Here is a 26,645-nt window from a genome sequence, read left to right on the forward strand (position 1 = left end):
AAGTTTAGGTCTTACTTGATAGGCACAAAAGTCATTGTTTTTACTGACCATTCTGCTTTAAAATATTTATTTGCTAAAAAAGATGCTAAACCACGTTTGATACGGTGGATTTTGTTACTTCAAGAGTTTGATATTGAAGTTAGGGACAGGAAGGGTACTGAAAACCAAGTTGCTGATCACCTGTCTAGATTGGAATCCCCGCTCTGTGATGATGGAACTGTTATACGTGAACAGTTTATTGACGAGCAACTCTTGCGAGTTGATTCAATTCCGTGGTATGCCGATATAGCAAATTATTTGGTAAGTCGAATAGTTCCTTATGAGTTCAACAAGCAACAGGTAAAGAAATTTCTAAATGAAGTTCGATGTTATCGTTGGGATGAGTTTTTTTTATATAAGCTAGGACCTGACAATATCTTACGCAGGTGTGTCGCAGAAGAAGAGCACGAGGCGATATTAGACGCTTGTCATATGTCTCCATATGGAGGACATTTTGCAGGACACAAAACCGCAGCCAAAGTTTTGCAAAGTGGGTTCTTTTGGCCCACTCTGTTCAAAGATGCACATAAGTTTGCCCAGGTTTGTGACAAATGCCAACGGACAGGTAATATATCTAAACGCCACGAAATGCCTCAAACCCCGATCCTGGAGATTGAAATATTTGATGTGTGGGGTATAGATTTTATGGGTCCATTTCCATCTTCTAATGGTAAGCTTTATATATTGTTAGCAGTAGATTATGTTTCGAAATGGATAGAAGCCATTGCAACTGCTACCAATGATTCCAAAGTTGTCATTCGTTTTCTGCAAAAGCACATTTTTACGAGTTATGGAACCCCGCGTTGTCTGATAAGCGATGGGGGGGCTCATTTTGTGAATAGGTCTATGCAAAAGTTGCTGACTAAATACAATGTGCGTCATAGGGTTGCAACAGCATATCATCCTCAGTCGAATGGGTTAGCCGAAATATCTAATAGGGAGATAAAAAACATTTTAGAAAAAACTGTAAATCTTAACCGTAGGGATTGGTCTTTTAAGCTTGATGATTCACTTTGGGCATATAGGACAGCATTTAAGACTCCCCTCGGCATGTCCCCCTATAGGCTAGTTTTTGGAAAAGCATGTCATTTGCCTCTTGAGCTAGAATATAAAGCATTTTGGGCTACTAAGAAATTAAATTTTGATTTGTTGGCTGCAGGTGAAGCGAGGAAGTTACAATTGTTGGAATTAGAAGAACACAGGCACTTTTCTTATGAGAATGCTAAGTTGTTTAAGGAAAAAACTAAACAGTGGCATGATAGGCGTCTTCGGCCGAACAATCTTCAAGAAGGTGATCTGGTTCTGTTATTCAACTCTAGGTTGAAACTTTTCCCTGGAAAACTTAAGTCTAGATGGTCTGGTCCCTTTCAAATTTTTAAAGTCTACCCATATGGGGCAGTGGATCTAGTTGACTCTAAAGGAAATGTTTTTAAAGTAAATGGGCAGAGACTTAAGCCGTATTTTGGAGAACCAGTGGATAGAGGAAAAACCTCTATTCAACTTTCAGGTCAATAAATTTTTACGAAAAATGTTTTTTTTCCTTCTTATCCGTTTTTGAAAGAACAAAAGTAAAGGAAGGAAGTCTTTGTATCTTGTATTTTCTCTTTGTTTCATTATAAAGTTTTTCTTATTAAGAGAATGTTTTTGAAAACGTTGAAAAACAAAAAGAAAGAATGAAAAAAAAAAAAAAAAAAAACATTGAAAAAAATTTTACGCAGGCGCCTGGCGCCTGCTCTGTGCGAAAATAAATCACGCAAGCGCCTGGCGCCTGCCCTGTTTTTCCAGCATTTCAAAAACTCTCAGGTTCGAGAAGTCGTGCAACATATCTACAACTTAAGGACTTCATTTGATTTTGCGGTTTTACCTTCTTTGCTATTTTTTGTGTTTTCTTCTTTTGGTTAATGACGTAGTTGCATATTCTAGCATTACTACGCATGTTTTTTTTGTATTGTATGTTTCGAGCTCAGTTGAAGCATGAATAAATTAGTATCGTTTATCTTCTGATCACTTAAAGTATGCCTTCACTTAACCTTAGTTTAGCTTTTCACATGCCTATTTTGAAGCATCTGTGCTGTGCATGTGATTTCATGTCGAGGATGATTATAAGAGATTGTTGAGTTTTCGGTTCTATGCCTGACTAAGCTTTGAGCTATTTCCTTTGTTTATGTGATAAACTCATTTTCTTTTATGTCTATTTGATCTTTACAGACTTTAAGCTTTTTCTTTGCCCCTATATAGGAAGTCCTTGTCCTTTTTACTGTTAAGCCTTTTTCATCCGATGCAAAAGTCTTTTCCCAGTGAGGACACTGTCTCTCTTAAGTTTGGGGGGGACAGTCGTTGTGTCAGTCGTTGTTTCAAAAAGATAAGGTGTTATTTATATTTAAAAAATCATGCTATTTTCTTTTGAAAAAGAGTCAGTTGGAAAGAAAGAAAATGTTGAAAAAGCACTTAGCTAAAAAAAAATAAAATAAAATAAAAATATATATATATATATATATATATATATATATATAAAAACGAAAGAAAGAAAGAAAAAAGTTGCAAAAGAGTAAAAAGAGTCTTGTTGAGAGAAAATAAGAGTGGGGAAAAGACTTGTGTTAGAAAGAAAAGAGCGGTAAAAACATTGAGAATTAAAGAAAATGTATTTATGATTCCCGAGTCCTACTGTAGACACCCATTTAGTTTTAGGTTGGGTGTTGACTTTGAAAATAGCAGTAAGGATGGTGATAAGTGACTTCGTGTTTCTCATTGTCGTCGTTTTATGACCTAGCTGTTAGTTTCAAAGTCTTTCTACGAGTAGCTGTGGTTGAAACCGATGTTAGTGTGTGGAAACCTCAGGGGCTAGTAGCCGGTCTTTCAGATGTAAAAGTCTTAGTGTAAGGAGGGAGTGTGCAGATTCCTTAGGGGTATTTGAAAACGTTTTCTGTTTTTGAAAGAGAAAACAGATTTTGAAAGAAAAAGTTTTTATCATTTCAAACTTGGTTTATAGTGACTAAGTTTACAAAGGCAATAGAATGGTAGGCTCTGACATCTTTTCCCTGAGACAATTTATGATTGAACATCTCGGTTGCTTTTGCTTTTCCTTGTCCATGTGTTAGAAAGCTGATTAAAGTTGCTAAGTTTTGCTTGAGGACAAGCAAAAAGTTAAGTTTGGGGGTGTGATTACGCTTGTTTACATGCGTAAAAAGAAGGTTTTAGATGCTGTTTTTACTATGTTTCGGCTTTGTTTCGGACTTTTTCTCGATCGTTTGAGTTCCAATTCATGCAAAATTCATATATTATGGTTTGTGGTTGGCTTATATTGTATTTATGACATTTTAGGACCATTTGGGAGTGCAAATTAATCAAAAGAAGCAAAAAGACGGAAAAACCATCATGGGAGGCGCCAGGCGCCTGGGAAGCCTGCAGAAAAACAGGTTTTCTTCCAACTTTGCCCTTAATGAAACGCGTCTTCCAATGCGTTTTGGTGGTTCCAACCGATGCATACGTGTAGAAGAAGTGTTCCACTATCAGTTTGAGCACGATTTGGTCAGTCAAAGGAGTTGGAAATGGGTGATTCACCATCGTTTTAGGACCTACCTAACCAATTCTGCACAGCTATAAATTCCAGCAACTTCTCCACCAAATTCATCAAGCCTTGCTTCCTTCTCTTGATCATTTTTAGTGTTTCTTTGTTGCTTTCTAAGTACTTTTGAGTTGCTTTCATTAGTTGCTTTTCGTTTTTAAATCCCGAGCACTTTACATTCTTTTATTGAGCTTTGTTTTGTTTCCATTTGTACTTAGTTATTTTCTACTTATTCAAATCTATAAAAATCTAGCACTTTGCTTATCTTCCCTTTGCCTTTACTTTATTTTTAGTTAAGAGAGTTGTGTTTTTGGAGGAAAGAGCACGTGACACTCTCCCTTGCTTGAAAGAGAAGGGCGAAGCTCTCAATCCCGATAAAAACTCTCGGTTAGTTAACTTTTGTTTTTCACACATGCATTCCACATTCAACCGTTTTATTTGCTGTATTTTCTTCAATATGTCTTTCTAAATTCCCGTCTCTAGCCCGGTTATGGATAGTTAGCCTTTTATGTCTAAAAAGGGTTGCTAAGAAGTAGTGTTTTTTCTTTCCATTCATTGCTCAACATGTTTTCCCAAAAAGTTAGGATTTAGAGAAGGCCACTGTAAGTCTTAACAAGTCAATACTGAAAAGGTTGCTTATTTGCATTGTTGAGTGGTTAAACCGAGGAGAGGAGCGCCTTTGACATAAGGGTTCCGCTTAAGTAGCCTAGACATAGGACCTTAACCCGAGGTTGCGACTATCTCCATCCTAAAACTAAGATATCTCTCATAATAGACATATTAGGGAATGTCTTAGGACTTTGAACTTGCTTAGACATAAGTCAAGTGAAAAGCGTAGTCGTTGGTTCCTAAAGTAAAATGCATATTGTCCTTAGCATGTCCTTGATTCTTTGATGGCTAACTTGAAGTAATTCGGGCTAGGTTTTATTATTATAAGTCCAAATCCCAAATCCAAAACCATTATTTGTGACCACTTCCCATTTTACAAGAATCACTCATTCCAACATTCACTATTCTTTAAAACTTCAGAGTTTGGAAATTATTTAGAAGTCCTTGAGGATCGATACTTGGATACTCCATCCATTTTATATTACTCTGACAGGTGTGCGCTTGCATCTATATAATTGTTACCACGCTTAGTGCGTGCGTTCAGCAAAAACATCCCAGTCAGGCGGTTATATATCTTTTCTCATATCGAACCTGTCGGGTTGCAAGCAGGTCGGACCCCAGCTAGGTCGAACCTTGACGCCCATACTTAGTCTTTTATAATGGGCGAACACGGTCACCTCGGCAAGGCCGAGGTGGACCTAGGCAATCCCTTTTATTCAGTTTCTTCAAACACCAATAAGGGTCCTCCAGGTGTCCTGGGTATTACCCCCAAACATTGGCCCCCTCTCTGTCAGGTTCGATCTCGACCTGACAGAGAAGTTCATTCGAATCCATTCTGGACACGTGGTGGCTTTTCATTTGTAGAGGGAATATAACCATTGTAGAAGACGTTTTGATCTGCCAGGTTGTCCGAGCACTCGAGTATTCCGTCGTTGCGGATCTCGAGAAGATCCTAGCCTCGTGACGTATTCTCTCAGCGTCTCTCCCTCGTTCTGCCTGATGGTGACGAGGTGAGTCGCTGTCTTTCTATCATAATGACAAGAAGAGAATTGGCTAATGAATTCTTTCCTCAGCTGGGAGTAGGTCGAGATCGACCTGGCCTGCAGTCTCCGGTACCACAGGCGCGCACTGCCGGTGAGCGCGATCTGGAAGGCACGGCACTTTATCGCATCTGTTGCCGCTTGAAAGTCCATGAGGCCCTCGAAGACCTCAACATAATCATTCGGGTCCTTAGACCCATCATAAGGTTTCATTGTGGGAGTTTTGAACTTTGGAGGAATTGGGGCCTTCAGGATGTCAGAGGTGAATGGCGATTCTCCCAGGTCGCCATCGTCAAACGAGCACTCTTTCTTCTCGCACCTTGCTTTGAGCGCCTCGACCTGCTCGTCGAACCTGTGCTTCATCAGGTCGAACTCTTCTCTGGTGATCACAGCTTCTGGTGTTAGAGGCTTGTATTTTGACTGAGCCTCGAGGTCTGAGTTGGAGAACTATCGGGAGTAGGACGGAGAGTCTTCCGGCTCCCAAGATGCCCTTTTCTTCTTATCGGTGAGGTGCTTTCTAAGATCATTGTCCTGCAAGCTGTAATCCACCCCCTCATTGTTTGGAACGGGCTCGCGGTCGCCAGGATGGAGAGATAGAACTCGTCCTTCCTTTTCTCCAGGTGCGCCTGGGTCCCTGGAGAGGGACGCTGTCCGGTTGGCTCGCGTCGCCTCGGCGTACATTTCTTCCATCGTGCGCAACCGATGGCGCATATCATCCAACTCGCGCTGGAGAGTAGACGAAGCCTCAGGGTCCACTGTCGGGTTGGCCTTTCGAGAGGCCTTTCTAGAGGTCCCTCCTCGGCCTCGGTTGGTTTTTGAGGGTTTAGGGTGAGGAGGGGGTAACTCCTGGTTCTCATGGCGGGCCGATCTCCGTGGAAGATCTCCCTCTTGCCCTGCTCGAACCTGGTCCTCGACCGCTCTAGCGTCAATATCTCACTGAGGGCCGTTATCAGCGTTCAAACCCCTCCGTTCTGTCGTGTTATTAGAGTTTGCTGGCTGCACCATCTTTGTGTATGTTTCTTAGATCGGGATGACTTAAATCGTCCTTCCCCACAGACGGCGCTAAATGTTTATGCAAGAGTTTGCACAACAGTTTTTCACGAATCGTGCTCGAACCCGGTCTCCGGTTCCGACCTGAACACCAGAGTGGACCTGCACAAGAGGGTAAGCACTCCGACGCTCAAGTCAGTATAGATCGGATTCTGTATTTAGTTTGAGGTGAGATTTGATACCTAAGTGTGAAATGAAGCCCTCTATTTATAGGTGATGGATCTGATAGTACACACGACCGGCGGTTATATGTCTTTTCTCATATCGGACTTGTCGGGTTCCGAGCAGGTCGGACCCCAACCAGGTCAAACCTTGACGCCCGTACTTAGTCTTTTATAATGGGCGAACCCGGTCACCTCGGCAAGGCCGAGGTGGACCTAGGCAATCCCTCTTATTCAGTTCCTTCAAACACCAATAAGGGTCCTCCGCGTGTCCTGGGTATGTTTACCCCCAAACATCCTCTTTGATCTCAAGAACACGCTTGTGGGAGCGTTTGTTTGGAACGAGAGGGAGAATTGAGAGAGATTGAGATGGAGAGAAATGCTTGGGACTCCTGTGTCATTTACACTCTGTTTTACAAAACAGTTAAATATTAATTATATATTTAATTTATATATTAATATATATACATATATATATTTAATTAATCACATTAATTAATAAATAAGTATTAATTATTAATCTAATTATTAATATAAATATATATATATATATATATATAAATCAAATAACTAATTAACACTTAATTATTTATTACAAAAATATAATGATATTCTATGGCATTTCTCTCGTTTAACCTATAGTGGTAATGTACATCTTATGCACGTTATTTTTTAACCTATAGTTTTAATATGAATCATATTCATATTGATTTTATTTGAATCTCATTCAAATAATTTCTCTCATAATATATAGTTTCAATTATCATTAAATATATATTCTAATGTATCAATATAAATATAATCCCTTGAGCAATTTGAACATTTTAAATTTTTCCAAAAAAAATTGATCTTTGTTTTACCGGTTATGAGCTAGCAAGGGTACCTAATGGACCTACAGATCAGAAGCTCCAACGATACGAGACTAATCGGTCAAACTCACTGACCGAGTTAATCAACATTCGTTAAATGCGGGTCACTCCATTAAAGACCCGCAGCTGCACTCTTCTTACTGTAGAATGTTTTCGTGTCCACGGATATACGACCATTAATGACAAGTCAATTCTTCACGAGTGCTCGTAACTCAAGCTGGTTCAAATTATCGTTTTACCACTGAGTGACATCTTACTCCTTAAATACCACTGCTCCTCTAATGAACAACCCGGTTATGGTCCGACCAGTAATCGGAAGTCCCTCTCGGGCCAGTGAGAGGGTGGGGCCCCTTGTTCAAGTCTCAGAGTCAGCATTTAAGAGAACACTCATCTACTCCATAAAGTCGGGGAGGAGTGAATTCCATCTTGTGAAGTTATGTTCCCAGCTCCCCACTCGGTCTTGTCCCCAAAATGGTAGGAATATTGAGTCGGCGACTCGGGCTACTCTCACCCATATAGATCAAATGATGAACCCTCAAAGGTACGAGTCCAAAAATCACTCATGATTGAGAATGAGTTGTCTGGTTGTAACGCCCCAGGAATTTCACCATTTCCCAACAGGGACCGTTACTAAGACTACCTAAAATTTTCACGTAAACAAGAGAATTGTCTTCACAACAAAACTAAGCAATAAAGTTGCCACGCTTCTGCTGCGCTACTCTGATTTTCAACACTCACAAGAGCTTGAACAATTAGAACAACACCACTAAAGATTTAAGAGAAACTCACATCCTATACAGATAAACCATTAAATACCGACTTCACATCAACCAAACCCTTCAAGGAGACCTCTACTAACTATAAACCATCCACTAAATGAAAATTAACATCTCGAATGACAATGAAGCAAAAACTTATTCAAGTACGATCAACTTAAACAAATGTATTCATAAATATCCTAATTAGGTTACAATCCCGTAGTTCAAGAAGCTAACACAACTAATGCTCTAAAAAGAATAATGAATCGGCAACCTTACAACATCCTTTAGACCATAAAACTAAACAAGACCAACCGCTAACGACTTAAATACACGATTAAATAGCCACAACTACCCTAACTAAAAGAAATTAATTGCATGCGGCATAGCTAATGGTCTTTCCGATCAAGCCTCCTTCTCGCCATCACCATCCCAAGAGCTAGCTCGATACCTGCGAACTGGAGGGGAAATGGGGGGATGAGTACAACCACAGTACTTAGTAAGCAGCCATTATCTGAAGGGTCACGCACAAACAGCATACTTATCAAGGAACAACGTGTCATGCTTATTAAAGAATCAACACACACACATCATGCTCAACCAAATCATGAAACATTCACAGTCATGCTTTTCATCCCATTATGCATTCAAACATAGACACATTCTATAAAATTCAGTGACAACCACAACCAGGAACACATTCACTACCAGTACCAACCTCTAGTCTCCGTAACATCTCAAGTACCTCTACGCTTATCACAGCTACTCTAGCCTTCCACAGTTAACTCCTTCGAGCAGAGTCGGCCCCTGACCATTTCTACCCAGAGCCCCGACCCTACAGCATCGGCCCTCGACCATTTATACCCGAGGCCCCGATGACTTCACCGTCTATTGGCCCTTGACCATTTGTACCTAAGGCCCCAATAGTTCTCCTTTCGAAAGACTTCTCGCATCGACCCCCGACCATTTATACCCGAGGCCTCGATACCCAATTAGTGACGTATCAGCCCTCGACCATGTATACCCGAGACCCTGACACTCACCCATTCACTTCGTAACTTTCATAACTCCACATATCATTTCTAGCCTCCAATCAGGATTTCAGTACTACTTCCCTAACAACACCAACCACCACAAAGCCCAACAACAACACAACCACTAGTAAGATTTCAATGCATCACGGGTCTCAATAACACAAAGTTTGACAACAACCAACCTGCTCACAGCATAGCGCACACAAAGCTTCAACAAACAACCCTACGACATTCTTCACATAACATGCTTTTCACAACATAACAAATCCTAATCACTTCCAACCAACCATACAATATCAGTAAGTTCCTAAAGTTGCAGACAACAAGCATGAATACCAGTCATCTACATATCCAATATATAAGATAACCGCAAGTTATAATAACAGCATCGACCTCACAAACCTGTCCAACAATTAAAATAATAAGAGAAACATGTTTATAATGTAAAATCAGCAAGAACAATTTCTATTAACACACATCAACGCACACAACCGCCCCCGTGCTACTTACTTGTTATGTCCCAAAATTCTCATAAGAGTCCTACTTGCTACTACGCCATGCCCCATGCATCAACAATCTCATAACAGTCCAATATGCGATACACCAAAATGATCATATGTAAAAGCCAATCAATCTAAAATAGTCCAACATGATCCAACAGCTCCAACAGGCATCGTTCACAGAAAAAGCACAATCAACCACTTAACCAAAATATAATTGATAAATACCCAGCATACATCAAACACAACCGATTTCTCATAAATATTCAATATGCTTTCAAAACTACAGAAAAATCAGAGAAAGGTTTGGTTCTATCAGGAGGATCTTCTCGTTCTCCGAGCTCTACCCAAGTGGCATAGTTTGATTTACAGCTTTGCCTCAGAGCTTCAAAATCGCTCTGAAGTTTACTGATCACTTCTTTCATCGAATCATGTAATTCTAGTATGTCCACCGTTGCTTGATATGTCGACGTTGTCGTGGTCGTTGTCATTTGTGGTCTTGGATCGATGTTTGATTGTACACTTCCAGTGACTAGAGTGGACCCCAAAATTTGGGTATTAGGGGTTTATTGCCCGACTTGCTGAGACACATTGCGGTCATTCAACGTTTGGCGGAGATCGGGTACCTCCGAGGTAATATGCACCTGGAGACCCTCTCTTAGGTTGAGCGTTGCCGTTCTCCTCGATACCAAATTCAAGCGCTCGTGCACATATACTCGGGGTTGGGGTATATATCTTCATCTCCCGATAATACAGGAGCTTTTCCACATGCGGGGTCTCTGGGAGCTAGAGATTCTGCACTACGTTCTTGCACGTCTATGTCCCGAACCCTGACCGATGACTCGGGAACACCTCCTGCCGCAATTTCCAGAATTTGACTACGGCGTAAAGCCGTTGTCAATTCCACAATTTCCTCCCTCAAATGGGCAACACCTCCAAGTTCTGAGCGAACTTCATTGAGCTCAGCCCGCACCCCCCCAACTCTTGGCCCATTCACCTGGTCGTAGTTGAAGTACTGGGTCGAGAGGCGTTTCTTCTCGCTCCATTGCCTCACATCAGAGGTGGTCTTCCCCGCCCACGAGTTGGGGTGCGCACAGTGTTGTGGATCCGACTACTTGTGAATGATCGTTGAGACATACTATCATCCGCCATCGCTAAGTTGGTTTTCACTTGGCTCTTGAGAAATTTAAACTCACATAAACTTTCGTTTCCTCCAGACGGTGTGAATTGTTCATACCGAAAATATATTGATAGTCACAATAAGTCTTCGTGAACACTCCAAGATAAGAAAACCTCGAAAACAAATTAGCACTCCGACGATCTTGTTAGTCTGTATGCAAAATGATAATTGACGAGTAAAAAATTAATAATTTTTCGCATTCCAACCATCTTAGTTGAACTGATATTTATAGTGGATGAAAAAGTAACTATTGAAGAAAGAGGAAGCCTCCCGTTTGAATTTTGCGGTTCATTTTTCGTGAAAATGGGAAACCGTGTACTTAGTGGGGGGAACGGTTTGCACGCCACGTGGATGGAAATTTGTGGTGAACCTATTCCATAGACGCCAAGTTCGGTCTTGGTCCGAACTGGTACTATCTTTAAATACGCTTCTCTGCGTGTCCTTTCCTTTTGATTAAATTAAATGATGATTTGTCCGCAAAATTAAGGGTCAAACACTAATTAATTAAGAAACCAATATCTTTATCTAGTTTCTATAACAAGTAAAGACTTTATTGAATAAGTCTTTTAACGACCTCTAAAAGACTTTGAAATCTCCTGATCTTAAAATCCCTTTAGTTATCCATCACATTTTTAACTCTCAACCACCTGTTCCGAGCGTAAGATTTCAAATCTAAAACGAATCAATCGATGGCCAGTTAATTAAAGACATTAAACATAGAGAAACATAAATAAAATATTTAAATGCATTCAATCGAGAGAATAAAAAATCAATCCTATAAAGGACAATGGCTACATCAATCCCTAAGATAAGAGGTTTAAAAGTATTCTAAGCAAATAAAGGAAATAAACTTAAGCATAAATATATTTCGATTTGAATTAATGAATGCGTAGTGGGGCAACAACCTAAGTAATGAAAGTGAGTTAGCTCTTGAACTTTCAGTATTTATGGTTGAGACCCCCCCAACATGTTTTAATCTTTTTGATAAGAAAACAATAGCCAATTGGATCTAAGAACCCTTATGGTTATGCAAACCCCTAGATCACAAATGCTATAACCCCCAAATCGAGATGCTTCAACCCAAGGAAGAAGTTAGAATGGATTACCTTGATGATCAATATCAAGAGTAGATAAAACTTGTTTCTAAATTCAAGATTCAAACCACTCCACAAGATAGCTTGATCAAGGCTACTTGAATGACTCTAGCATGCAAATCTAATACTCAAGAATTGCAAAGAAAAACAAGCTCTAGGCTTTTGAAGTAAAATAGCAACTTTCATTCAATCATAAAATCTGTCTTTCAAAGGAAACAAGCTAGGCTATTTATAGCCTCCAAAACAACCTGAAAAGTAACCTAAAGGCATTTGAAACGTTGTAACTCTTAATTACATGATGGCCATAACATCCATTAGATAAAATGTAACTTAAAACACATAAATGAAATGTTTAAAACTGAAAATATAATAAAAAGAGCTTTAAATCCGAGAATTGAAGTCTTGGTCACCCTTCAAAGTCTTTGTAACCTCCCAATTGTAAATGAAGCTTCACTTGAAGTAGTTTGAAGTGTAGTTCCATTAATTGATGGATGACTTGCAATAAATGAAGCTTGTGATGCACTAAAGTTCATTTAATGCAACTTGAGTTCCTTGAATTGAACATTGCTTGATTGAATGCAACTTGAGTGAAACTCCACTTCAACTTCAGCTCCTTTAATGCAACGCCTCCTTAAGCTTTACTTGGAAGATATTGACTTGAAAAGTTCCATCTTTCTCTTGATCATTCCTAGCCAAGCTCACCAAGTATTGAACATGAGAAAGTAAAGCTTGTTGTAGCTTCTTGGCTCTTGATCTCGTTATAGGTTCTTGAGGCATGACAATGGTGCTTCCTTGGTTGACACATATTCCCTCTCTTGAGAAGGATTCGTCCTCGAATCATAGCCATCACCTACATCAAAAGGACTCAAATCAGCAACATTAAAGGTTGCACTAACACCATACTCACCTGGTAAGTCAATTTTATAAGCATTGTCGTTGATGCGCTCGAGAACTTGATATGGACCATCTCCTCTAGGATTGAGCTTAGAATGTCGTTGGATGGGAAATCTCTCCTTTCAAAAGTACACCCACACCCAATCTCCCGGGTTAAATATAAGATGCCTTCATCCCTTATTAATTCTGGAAGCAATATTGGCATTTTGCTTCTCAATCCTCTCCTTGACCTCCTTGTGTAGCTTATGAACGTATTCAACCTTAGCATTAGCATCAAAATTCACAAATTCAATAGGTGGCAAAGGTAGCAAATCATAAGGTGTTATAAGATTAAAGCTATAAACAATTTCAAAAGGAGTGCACTTAGTAGTACTATGGACAACCCTATTGTAAGCAAATTCAAAAAATGGCAAACAATCCTCCCAAGATTTTATATTTTTATCAATAACAGCCCTAAGCATAGTAATCAATGTCCTATTTACTACCTCAGTTTGACCATCTGTTTGAGGGTGACATGTAGTAGAATAGACTAGCTTAGTACCTAACTTTCCCCATAAGACACGCCAAAAATGACTCAAGAATTTTACATCCCGATCACTAACAATGCTGTAAGGAATGTCATGCAATCGAACGATCTCTCTAAAGAACAAATCAGCAATTTATTTAGCATATCAGTTTTGTGACATGGAATGAAATGAGCCATTTTACTAAATCTATCAACAACCACAAATATACTATCTCTACCTTTCCTAGTCCTTGGTAAACCTAAGACAAAGTCCATTGATATATCCAACCAAGGAGCAATTGGAACGGGCAAAGGAGAATATAAGCCATGCGGTTTAAGTCTAGATTTAGCTTGCCTACATGAAATGCAATGCTCACAAACTTTATAAACGTCACGTCTCATCCTAGGCCAATTAAAATGTTCAGAAAGCATGTCACATGTTTTTGCTACTCCAAAATGCCCCATTAATCCTCCTCCATGAGCTTCTTTAACAAGCAATTCACGAATAGAGCAATTTTGAATGCACAACTTACCTTTCTAAAAAAGAAATCCATCAAACAAGTTGTACCCATCCAAAACAGTACCATTTTCAAGAGAATAAAAAATAGAACCAAAAGAAGGATCATCATGGTACAAGGTTTTAATATGCTCAAATCCAAGTAGTTTAGCATTCAAAGTGTTAACAAGAGCATACCTTCGAGACAAAGCATCAGCAACTATATTCTCTTTACCTTGTTTATACTTAATGACATAAGAAAATGTCTCAATGAAGTCCACCCACTTAGCATGGCGACGATTGAGCTTATCTTGACCTCTCAAGTGTTTTAAACTTTCGTAATCAGTATGGATAACAAACTCTTTAGGCCAAAGATACTGTTGCCATGTTTGTAATGCATGAACCAAAGCATAAAGTTCGTTGTCATAAGTGGGATACTTCAAAGAAGCACCATTCAATTTCTCACTAAAGAACATTAAAGGTCTTTGATTCTGTATTAAAACAACACCTATACCTACCCCACTAGCATCACATTCAATTTCAAAAGTAAGTCAAAATTAGGTAATGCAAGTAGTGGAGCAGAACTCAATTTTTCTTTCAAAGTGGTAAAAGCACGTTCTTGATCCTTTCCCCACACAAAAGTAACATTTTTCTTAATAAGTTCATTCAGAGGTGAAGCAATTGTACTAAAATCTTTTATGAACCTACGATAGAAACCCGCAAGTCCATGAAAACTTCTTACCTCACTTACACTTTTAGGTGTAGGCCAATCCCTTATAGCCTTTACCTTTCCCTCATCAACCTCAACATCTTTAGATGAAACTACAAAACCAAGAAAGTTAACTTTTTCCATAAAAAAGCTACATTTCTTTAAGTTTGCATACAAACACTCCTTTTTTAAAGTAGTCAAAACAGAACGTACATGCTCAACATGCTCATTTAATGACTTAGAGTAAACAAGAATATCATCAAAATATACAACCGCAAACTTCCCTAAGTATTCACGCAAGACATGGTTCATTAACGTCATGAATGTACTAGGTGCATTAGTCAATCCAAAAGGCATAACTAACCATTCATAAAGACCATACTTAGTTTTGAAAGCAGTTTTCCATTCATCCTTAATATGCATGCGAATTTGATGATAACCCGATTTCAAATCAATCTTAGTAAATAGACTACAACCATGCAACTCATCAAGCATATTATCTAATATAGGAATTGGATGCCTATACTTAATAGTTATCTTGTTTATAGCCCTACAATCAACACACATACGCCATGACCCATCTTTCTTCGGTACAAGAATAACCGGAACCGAACATGGACTCAAACTCTCGCGTGCATACCCTTTGGCAAGGAGGTCATTCACTTGCCTTTGTATCTCTTCGGCCTCGCTAGGATTAGTCCTATACGCCGGACGGTTTGGAATGGTTGCTCCCGGAATGAAGTCAATCTTGTGCTCGATCCCCCTAAGTGGTGGCAATCCACTTAGCATCTCCTCAGGAAATAATTCCTCATATTCCTACAAAAGTGCAACAATAACACTAGGCAAAGAAGAGTTAAGCTCGTTAGTAAGGAAACAAGATCCGTTGTACAAAAGTACAAGGATATTTCGTTTTGCAATCAAAGCATTCCTAACCTCACCCATTCTAGCACACAAGCTCACACATTTGGCTTTTCTCTCATTCAAGAAATAACACTTTTTGCAACATCATTTTAGCGACGTTTTACTATAGATCTCACTAGAACTCATTTTCAGCGACGTCGTTACTAGTGGCGTCGCTGAAACTATTTTCGGTGACACAGCGTTGACTTAAAATGTCACTAAAAATAATTTTCAGCGACGCCACTATTCAAGATGTCGCTGAAAACAATTTTCAGTGACGCAACCATTAAAGATGTCACTGGAAATACTTTCAGTGACATTATTTAGGCTGTGTCACTGAAAGTTCTTTATTATAACCCAAACACCACAAAACCAGCACATTAGAAACCATCTAACACACATTAACGCACGCACCCGCCCCTTGTCTACTTACTTGTTATGTCTCAAAACTCTCACAAGAGTCCTACTTGCTACTACACCATGCATCATGCATCAATAATCTCATAACAGTCAAATATGCGATACTCCAAAATGATCATATGTAAAACCAATCAATTTAAAATAGTCCAACATGATCCAACAGCTCCAACAGGCATCGTTCACAGAAGAGGCACAACCAACAACTTAACCAAACTATAATCGATAGATATCCAGCATACATCAAACACAACTGATTTCTCATAAATCTTCAATATGTTTTCGAAACAACAGATTTTAGTACTAGTATACAATTTTCATCATGAAAACCAATTAAAGCACAACAACAATTCGAACATAGTCATCCAAGATTACTTGGTTACAATTTATTCACACAACCACATAATTTTCCCGAGATATATCAACAGTCTTTCAAGAATGACGTTTACTAAATGATAATAATGATAAGCAATCATGCAAATATCACACATGGGCACACGAGCAAACAACCATATCATATCAGCACACAACAACCAATCTCTCCAGTAAGAAACTACTTACTACAAAGTCCCAAAGCGCTACTAAGCTCGTCGAAGGGTTCCTAAATCCAAAAGCAAACCAAACTTGATTAGAGTTCATGTTAGAAACACTTAGTTTGCATCGAAAGTAAGTTTAAGTGATCCGCTACCTATTTTCTCACCATAAAACTTCTTGGGTAAGGAGTGGGTCGACGCCGAGGATGTTCTGACTCCAAAATTCGACTTCGAATGGCCTTAGGCCTGCTGAACCGATGTCAAACAGTTATGGGTAACGTAGATTTCAGTCCAATTAGAGGTGGGTCAACGCCGAACCAATGCCGAAAATAGTGGGTATCCTGGATCAAGCTCCGATCATGTGTGGGTAACTGTCCAACGTCGCCGGAAGGGAGCAAACGCTACAGATCGGAGCTGTTCGTCGCAGGCTATCGCAGATTTGGTTTTGGAGGGAGGAACGACACCATGCGACACTGAAACATGAATACATCGTCTTGCTGGATGACGCAACGCCGCACCGGAAGGGAGAACGCCACGGGTCTGTCGAAGTTCGTCACGAAAGGTCACAAACTGCCGGAAAACTCACCACGAATCGCCACTCATGTCGCACCCAAAACCGCCGCCGTTGCTGCTCCAAATCCTCACCAAAAAGCCGATAGTCCTACTGCAAATCGACGCCTGATCGCTGCTGCTTCTCGACATACCGCCCCGTCACGAAATCATCGGATGCTGGAGTTGTCGTCTCGTCACCGATCGTGGAGTAGGCGGAGGGAGGAGAGGTGTGGTATGGTGGCTGCCAGATCTGAACAAGAAGGGGGGAAGGGGTCGACGGCAGCACAAAGAAAAGGGGAAGGGAATGGAAAAACGATGTTCTTAGGGTTTTCTATTGTTTATTATTATTATTTTTTTATTTATTTACAACCTTTTTGTTTTAATCCCTTTTTCTTCATTTTGTTTTAAAACTAAAAGCCCAAACCCTTATTCTTAAAAGAGGCTCAACTAAATAACACAAAGGCCCAAAACAACAAGACCAAAATTTCACTTTAGAAATCAAATACAACCCACAACAACCCGAAATAAAATAGCTAACTTAAACTCTAATAGCCAAGAATAATAATCCAATAAGTAGAAATTAAGAGTCCCAAAAACCATGAATTTAAGATTTAACTAAAAATCTCCTACACTGATCGAGAACTTAAATTATCTTAATCCAATGAAATTAAACTTAAATCTAATTTAGCCAAAAATTAGAATTTCAAAATTATAAAATCCAAGAATTAAAGTTATCAGCTTACGGAAAAATCCAAAGACACTATTTATATCTAAAACGACGAGTCAGAGAACGCGGGGCGTTATAACTGTGTTGGGCTCTAATTGTTTAAAAATTTGTTGGTTATGCTTTGTTGTGACAAAACTCATTGTGGAGCTGTTGTTAAGAAATGTTATATTGTGAAAACATGGTTGGTTTATCATTTCGTCATTAGAATGTTGTTTATGTCGTGGAAGCATGCTGAATTGTGTTTGTGAGCTGAAAGACACGTGGGTCATGGCTTAAGAAAGTATATAGTAAGATTCTGGTGAGAGTTGGATTCTTGGAGAAAGTGAATGGGTGAGTGTCAAGGCCTCGGGTATAAATGGTCGGGGGCTGATACGTCACTAATGGAGTATCGAGGCCTCGGGTAAAAAAGGTCGAGGGTCGATGCGAGGAGTCTTTTGGAAGAAAAGTTATTGGGGCCTTGGGTAAAAATGGTCAAGGGCCAATAGATGGTGAAGTCATCGGGGCCTTGGGAAAAAATGGTCAAGGGCCGATAGATGGTGAAGTCATCGGAGCCTTGGGTAAAAATGGTCGAGGGCCGATGCGGTAGTGTTGGGGCTCTGGGTAAAAATGGTAAGGGGCCGACTGTACTCGAAGAAGTTAACTGTGGAGGGCTAGGATAGCTGTGATAAGCGTAGAGGTACTTGAGATGTTAGGGAGACTCGAGGTTGGTAGTTAATTTGTTCATGGTTGTGGTTGTCGCCGAATGTTATGGAGTGTGCCTATGTTTGACTGCATAATGTGATGGAGAGCATGACTATGAATGTTTTCATGATTTTGTGGAGCATGGTGTGTGCATGTGTTGGTGAGGGCTACTTACGGAGTATATTTATATACTCACCCCCCCTCTGCAATTATTGTTTCAGGTGAAGGATTTGTTGGCGACCATGGTGATGAGACGGAGGAGACATGACGAGCGAGGACTATAGGCTGCGTAGCTACTTTTGCTTAGCTTAAGTTTTTGGATGGTTATGACCCTATGTTTTGGTCGATAAACTATTTATTCTTATTTGAATAATTGGGAGGTTCCCACTTGTTGTTTATTTTATTTCGGGATAGGTGTTTACTTTAGTTTTCTTCCATTCATTTAGTTATGCCTAGTTGGAATAATAAATTTGCCTCGTGAGGTTGTCCACGGATATTGTTGATTGATATTCTATAGAATTGATTCATTGTCAAAATGATGAGAGGTGAAGCTTGATTTTATAAATAATTGTTGCACAGGGAGTTGACATCTCGTGTTTGGGGTTAAGTTTAAACAGTTGGGTAGTTAAGGTGACCTAGAAGTGTGTGGGAAGTTCTGAGGCGTTACAATTGGCATGTGACGCTCGAGAGGAGGGGTACATGAATGAACCGATACCACATCCGAATGAGAGGGATCCTGAGATTATTGAAGAATGGTCAATAAAGGGTTAAAAAAGAATTGATAGTCACTACCTATACCAACAAGGTGCACCTTCCTTTTCGATGGCTCAATCGTAAGAACTTCAAAGTTAAGCGTGCTTGGCTTGGAGCAATCTTAGGTTGGGTGACCTCCTAGTTCCTTTACTAGGAAGTATGTGAGTGAGGACAAAGCATGCTGGAAGGACTCGTGTTGGTTTGTAGGGGCAGTCTATGCTCTTCTAAGTGGCTTAGAACTTGACGTTAAGCGTGCTTGGCTTGGAGCAATCTTAGGTTGGGTTACCTCCTAGTTTCTTTACTAGGAAGCATGTGAGTGAGGACAAAGCATGCTGGAAGGACTCGTGTTGGTCTGTAGGGGCAGTGGCGCAGCCAGGTCGCAGGGGTTTGAATTTGATATTTTATGTTTTAGAGTTTTTGATCCTTAAACTCTAATTGTTTAAGAATATATCTGATTGTTTAAGAATATATATGAACATATTAGAATGTGATGAAGTTGATGAACATTTTCATGTGAGTTTGGTGATAGATTTTATTTCGGCGGGGGATTTCGAAGTTTACATGCGATTGATGAAGTTCATGGATGTTAGTGATGGATTTTGAAGTTTATGTGTGAGTATGGTGATGGATTTTATGTGTGAGTTTGATGGATTTTGAAGTTTGTTTGATTGGATTATGAAGTTTTTTTATTTTGAAGTTCATTTATGGTTATAGATTCTAACAAAACATTATTAATTAGTGTTTGATTTTTATGTCTAATGACACATTATTACTTATAGCTTTTTTCTATTATTATGTTACAGGATGTCGTTGTCAAATCATAGAAAACGCTCACCAAGAAGATGTGGGAGAACATGTTGATCATATTATGCACAAGTATGTATTGATTTAAATGAAATTTATTTTTTATTCCATATGAGTTTGTTAGTATATTCACAAGTTATGAGCATTTGAGTTGTTTATGTTGTTCAAAGAGCATGACTATTTATTTGATACATATACTTATTTATATCGATTTTGATATAGTTGGAGTGTTGTGACTACGTTGTTTTCATTATTTTGTGATCAAGTTGGAGTCTCTATGTTGTTTTGGTACGATATGAAAGAGAGTTTGATTTGTTAACTAAGTTTTATTGTTAATGTTTTGTTAACATAAGTCATGTTTCCAATTTTTTTTATAGGATAGATTTTCTATGTGAATAGCGGCTGTGCAATGATCATTGGGAAGAAGAATATATTTTTTATGTCTATGGCAATTGTGCAACGATTATTGGGAAGAATAACTTGGTGGTGTTATTTTCTTTTGTTTTATGGTAGGATATGAAAGAGAGTTTGATTTGTTAACTAAGTTTTGTTGTTAATGTTTTGTTAACATAAGTCATGTTTCCAATTTTTTTATAGGATAGATTTTCTATGTGAATAGCGGCTGTGCAATGATCATTGGGAAGAAGAATATATTTTTTATGTCTATAGCAATTGTGCAACGATTATTGGGAAGAATAACTTCGTGGTGTTATTTGATTACGCTTGTTTACATGCGTAAAAAGAAGGTTTTAGATGCTGTTTTTACTATGTTTCGGCTTTGTTTCGGATTTTTCTCGATCATTTGAGTTCCAATTCATGCAAAATTCATATACTATGGTTTGTGGATGACTTATGTTGTATTTATGACATTTTAGGACCATTTGGGAGTGCAAATTAATCAAAAGAAGCAAAAAGACGAAAAAGTATCATGGGAGGCGCCAGGCGCCTGGGAAGCCTGCAGAAAAACAGGTTTTCTTCCAACTTTGCCCTTAATGAAACGCGTCTTCCAATGCGTTTTGGTGGTTCCAACCGATGCATACGTGTAGAAGAAGTGTTCCACTATCAGTTTGAGCACGATTTGGTCAGTCAAAAGAGTTGGAAATGGGTGATTCACCACCGTTTTAGGACCTACCTAACCAATTCTGCACAGCTATAAATTCCAGCAACTTCTCCACCAAATTCATCAAGCCTTGCTTCCTTCTCTTGATCATTTTTAGTGTTTCTTTGTTGCTTTCTAAGTACTTTTGAGTTGCTTTCATTAGTTGCTTTTGGTTTTTAAATCCCGAGTACTTTACATTCTCTCATTGAGCTTTGTTTTGTTTCCATTTGTACTTAGTTATTTTCTACTTATTCAAATATATAAAAATCCAGCACTTTGCTTATCTTCCCTTTGCCTTTACTTTATTTTTAGTTAAGAGAGTTGTGTTTTTGGAGGAAAGAGCACGTGACACTCTCCTTTGCTTGAAAGAGAAGGGCGAAGCTCTCAATCCCGATAAAAACTCTCCATTAGTTAACTTTTGTTTTTCACACATGCATTCCACATTCAACCATTTTACTTGCTGTATTTTCTTCAATATGTCTTTCTAAATTCCCGTCTCTAGCCCGGTTATGGATAGTTAGCCTTTTATGTCTAAAAAGGGTTGCTAAGAAGTAGTGTTTTTACTTTCCATTCATTGCTCAACATGTTTTCCCAAAAAGTTAGGATTTAGAGAAGGCCACTGTAAGTCTTAACAAGTCAATACTGAAAAGGTTGCTTATTTGCATTGTTGAGTGGTTAAACCGAGGAGAGGAGCGCCTTAGACATAAGGGTTCCGCTTAAGTAGCCTAGACATAGGACCTTAACCCGAGGTTGCGACTATTTCCATCCTAAAACTAAGATATATCTCATAATAGACATATTACGGAATGTCTTAGGACTTTGAACTTGCTTAGACATAAGTAAAGTGAGAAGCGTAGTCGTTAGTTTCTAAAGTAAAATGCATATTATCCTTAGCATGTCCTTGATTCTTTGTTGGCTAACTTGAAGTAAATCGGGCTAGGTTTTATTATTATAAGTCCAAATCCCAAATCCAAAACCATTATTTGTGACCACTTCCCATTTTACAAGAATCACTCATTTCAACATTCACTATTCTTTAAAACTTCAGAGTTTGGAAATTATTTAGAAGTCCTTGAGGATCGATACTTGGATACTCCATCCATTTTATATTACTCTGACAGGTGTGCGCTTGCATCTATATAATTGTTACCACGCTTAGTGCGTGCGTTCAGCATAAACACCCAGTCATTATTTTCTTTTGTTTTATGTAAATGTTCAAATATTAAGAAAACTTTTGTTTGTTTCTAGCTATGAGATAATATATTTTCTAATGTTATAACACATTTATAAAAAGTTTACACATTTGGAGGACTTTACCTACTTTTTTCTATTGTAAATAATTTTATTGACATTTTATATGTGTCACTATTAATTACCAAAAGGTATTAAACAAAAGTGAAGAGCAAATGTCGGTTTATGAAAACACTTTCAGTGACGTGGAGAAATATCACTAAAAGTCACTTTCAGTGACACAGAGAAATGGCGCTGAAAGTCACTTTCAGAGACGCATGCCAGTGTTGCTGAAAGTAACTTTCAGAGACATATGGGTATGTCGCTAAAACTCTTTTTAGCGACGAGTACAAGTGTCATTAATTATATGTTTTAAGCGACAAAGTCAAAACGTCACTAAAAGTTAAAAGGACGAGGAATGAGCGACGTTTTTAGCGACGAAACATCAATCGTCGCTAAACTTTTTAGTGACGCTTTTGAGCTTTCAGCGACGTTTTTAATGCGTCTCTGAAAATCTTTTTTCTTTTAGTGTCACTAGGTCGATTGCTACTCTATTGCTTTTCACTCAAACTCTTTTTTTCTCTCAATTCTTTTTCTTTCATTTCTGTTGCTTTTGCATCGACCTCTTACCTTTTCTTTTCAAGTTTACATTGATCAACATATACATCTTTTGGAGACAAAGATACAAGAGTAGTTTTCCTAACATTATGAGTAAAATGATAATGATTAGCATATCCATCATACATTACCCGACGATCAGATTGTCATGGTCTCCCTAACAAAATATCTCCAGCATGCATTGAGACAACATCACACAAAACATAATCAGCATACTTTCCAATGGTAAAAGAAACAAGAGCTTGCTTATTCACCCTTACCTCCCCACAATCACTCAACCATTGAAGCTTATACGGTCTACGATGTGGATTCGTCTCTAAATTTAGTCTTTTGACCAGAATTGAACTCACAACATTGGTGCAACTACCGCTGTCGATCACCATACTACAAGGTACAGATTGAACAAGGCACCTAGTGTGAAAAAAATTCTCTCTTTCGTCTAAGCTATCCTCCTTAACTTGGGTGCTTAAAGCTCTCCTAGTGACTAAGGACATATGTGTAGGGTCGTCTTCACTATACACCTCACTATCACAGTCATCATTTTCTTTCTCTATTACCTCATCTTCCTCTGCATCGTCCGTCACCAACTCTCCGTCCCTAAGGACCATAGTTCTCTTATTAGGGCAATCTCTACTATAGTGACCAACCCTTTGACATTTCCAACACTTAATATCTCTATTTCTTTCCTTAGTCCCATCAACCTTTTCTTTCCCCTTATAAGAAGTCTCTCCCTTATCCTTAGGTTTCTCACTTAACTCTCGGGTCTTAGACTTATATTCAGCATGCTTACTATCCCTTTTCCATGTAGAAGTACTTGAAGAAGATTTAGTACAATACCTTTGGGACTTTTGTTGGAGTTGCTTCTCGATCTTTATGGCAATATGCAACATCTCCTCAATGTTAAAGTAAGGTTGTAAATCAACCTTATCGGCAATCTCCTCGTTTAAGCCATTCAGAAATCATGCCATGAGATTCTCCATATCCTCTTCAAGAACAAGTCGATCCATCCACAAATCCATCTCCTTGTAATAGTCCTCCACAGACTTGCTACCTTGTCTCAACACTTGTAGCTTTTGCACCGTGTCCCTTTGGAAATGTCTAGGAACAAACCGCCTTCTCATCAACTCCTTGAATTCATACCATGACTCGATTGGCGCCTCAAGATTTCGTCTCCTACTTGACATCAATTTCTCCCACCAGGTTATTGCATAATCTTTAAATTGAGCAATACATAGTTTTACCTTCTTTTCTTCGCTAAAATTGTGGCAGTCAAATACGTACTCCACTTGCTTCTTCCACTGAATGTAAGCCTCAGGATCAGTCTTACCATAGAACTTTGGAAGCTTCAATTTGATATTTCCCAAGTTTCGGTCTACTTGAGCATCCTCCCGTGGAGCTCTCCGTTGGAGATTATGGTAGCCTCTTCCTCGGCCTCGCCCTCGATCTAAGCCACGACTAACATGTTTCTCTCCTCGTCTTGGAACCACCAAGACTGTAACTTGATCGTCCTCCCAATGATTAGATCCATCACCTTCATAATCATCCTCATCTACAACATGTGGTGGTGGAATTCCCTCTGGAGATTGGTTTTGAGCCTCCAACCTTCCTATCCGTTCTGTCAAAGCCTCCATGCCACGAATCAATCATTCCATAGTTCCTCCTAGTGCCTCTCTCCTTCGGGCATCGGGAATGGTATTATCTTTAGGATTGGACATGCTACAAAACAAGTTAAAGTAACAAGAAATGGACCTCACAAGCACTCCCTCACTTGTTTCCACTCGTTAATGAATTTCACTCGTGTTTAACACTCAAACAATGAATCACTCCCTCACAAACGCTCAATCTCACCCTCTTAACAAAGTACACTCCAATATTGAAAAGTAAACCAATGAGCAAGATTGCAACTCAAGTGATTATATAAGACACACAAAGGAAACACTCAAATAACTTGATATAGGAGTAAATTCAAAACTCAAATCATAAACAAGCTTAAGAAAGAAAATGACCAGAATAATTAAGATGGAACAAGATGAAAATTTAAAAGACCATAAAATGTAACTCTTGAACAATTAAGGCTACTTTGAGATTTTATGGAGTTTAATTCAGCCTTTTATAACAAATACGAGTTACACAAGAAAAAAATCATGAGCATTGAAGAACAAATTGCTGGAAATTAATTGAAACAATTGTAATCGCAAAGAATTTAATGATTAACGGTTAGTTGTGGAAATAAATCAAAACATAACTGATATGATTTAATACCAACAGCCAAATTAACACAAATAGACAATTTCAACAGCACAACTCAGATCTAGCATGATTTGCGAGTTAAAATGTAAAGAACAAAGAAGAACACATGCTCTCGGGTATAACACTTTTCCATATTAAAATGTCAATTTTCGAACTTTTTACCCAGAAGAAAATTGAATCAGAAGATATTAAAGAAGACAAAGTTGTAGATAAGATAGATATCTACAAACTCATAGAAGACAACAAGACGAAACGAATAATGGAAATGTCACTTTTTTTGTATTTTAGATACGTGGACAGAATGTAACAAGATGAACAATAAGAACAAAAATTTCAAAACAAAGAACAAGAAGAGCAATACGAAAACAGAAACATATATCCGATCTAGAGCCTAGTGCTCTGATACCAAATGATAAGAAAACAATAGCCAATTGGATCTAAGAACCCTTATGGTTATGCAAACCCCTAGATCACAAATGCTATAACCCCCAAATCGAGATGATTCAACCCAAGGAAGAAGTTAGAACGGATTACCTTGATGATCAATATCAAGAGTAGATAAAACTTGTTTCTAAACTCAAGATTGGAACCACTCCACAAGATAGCTTGATCAAGGCTACTTGAATGACTCTAGCATGCAAATCTAATACTTAAGAATTGCAACGAAAAACAAGCTCTAGGCTTTTGAAGCAAAATAGCAACTTTCATTCAATCATAAAATCTGTCGTTCAAAGGAAACAAGCTAGGCTATTTATAGCCTCCGAAACAACCCTAAAAGTAACCTAAAGACATTTGAAAGGTTGTAACTCCCAATTACATGATGGCCATAACATCCATTAGCTAAAATGTAACTTAAAACACATAAATGAAATGTTTAAAACTGAAAATATAATAAAAAGAGGTTTAAATCCGAGAATTGAAGTCTTGGTCACCCTTTAAAGTCTTTGTAACCTCCCAATTGTAAATGAAGCTCCACTTGAAGTAGTTTGAAGTGTAGTTCCATTAATAGATGGATGACTTGCAATAAATGAAGCTTGAGATGCACTTATGTTCATTTAATGCAACTTGAGTTCCTTGAATTGAACTTGGCTTTATTGAATGCAACTTGAGTTAAACTCCACTTCAACTTCACATCCTTTAAATGAACTCATGCAACGCCTTCTTAAGCTCTACTCGAAAGATATTGACTTGAAAAGTTTCATCTCTCTCTTGATCATTCCTAGCTGAGCTCACCAAGTATTGAACATGAGAAAGTAAAGCTTGTTGTAGCTTATTGGCTCTTGATCTCGTTATGGGTCGTTGAGGCATAACAATGGTGCTTCCTTGGTTCACATCACTTTTGCTTTTTGATTCCGCGATACAAACCAAGTGATGTTAATGGTCATGCACATAAAACCTCTAGTCGTTGTGAATGCTCTAGAAAGAGACCATTTAACTCTTTCATAGAAGACGACCCACCTCCAGAATCACGTTATTGCTTCATCAAGTCTATCAGAGATTAACCAGTTGAAAACTGAACTCTCAGACTTTACACATTATCCATTAAGTCCATACAATCCATCAAGTCTACGCATAGAC

The 26,645-nt window shown here is 38.6% G+C and overlaps 1 pseudogene; it reads left to right on the forward strand.

Moving 5' to 3' along the window:
• Window positions 1-26,645, forward strand: part of LOC148211821 (uncharacterized) — an 81,651-nt pseudogene that overhangs the window by 27,212 nt on the left and 27,794 nt on the right.

The sequence above is a fragment of the Momordica charantia genome (genome assembly GCF_013281855.1).
Source record: "Momordica charantia cultivar OHB3-1 chromosome 4 unlocalized genomic scaffold, Mcharantia_2.0 BLBB01000004.1, whole genome shotgun sequence".
Classification (NCBI taxonomy): domain Eukaryota; kingdom Viridiplantae; phylum Streptophyta; class Magnoliopsida; order Cucurbitales; family Cucurbitaceae; genus Momordica; species Momordica charantia.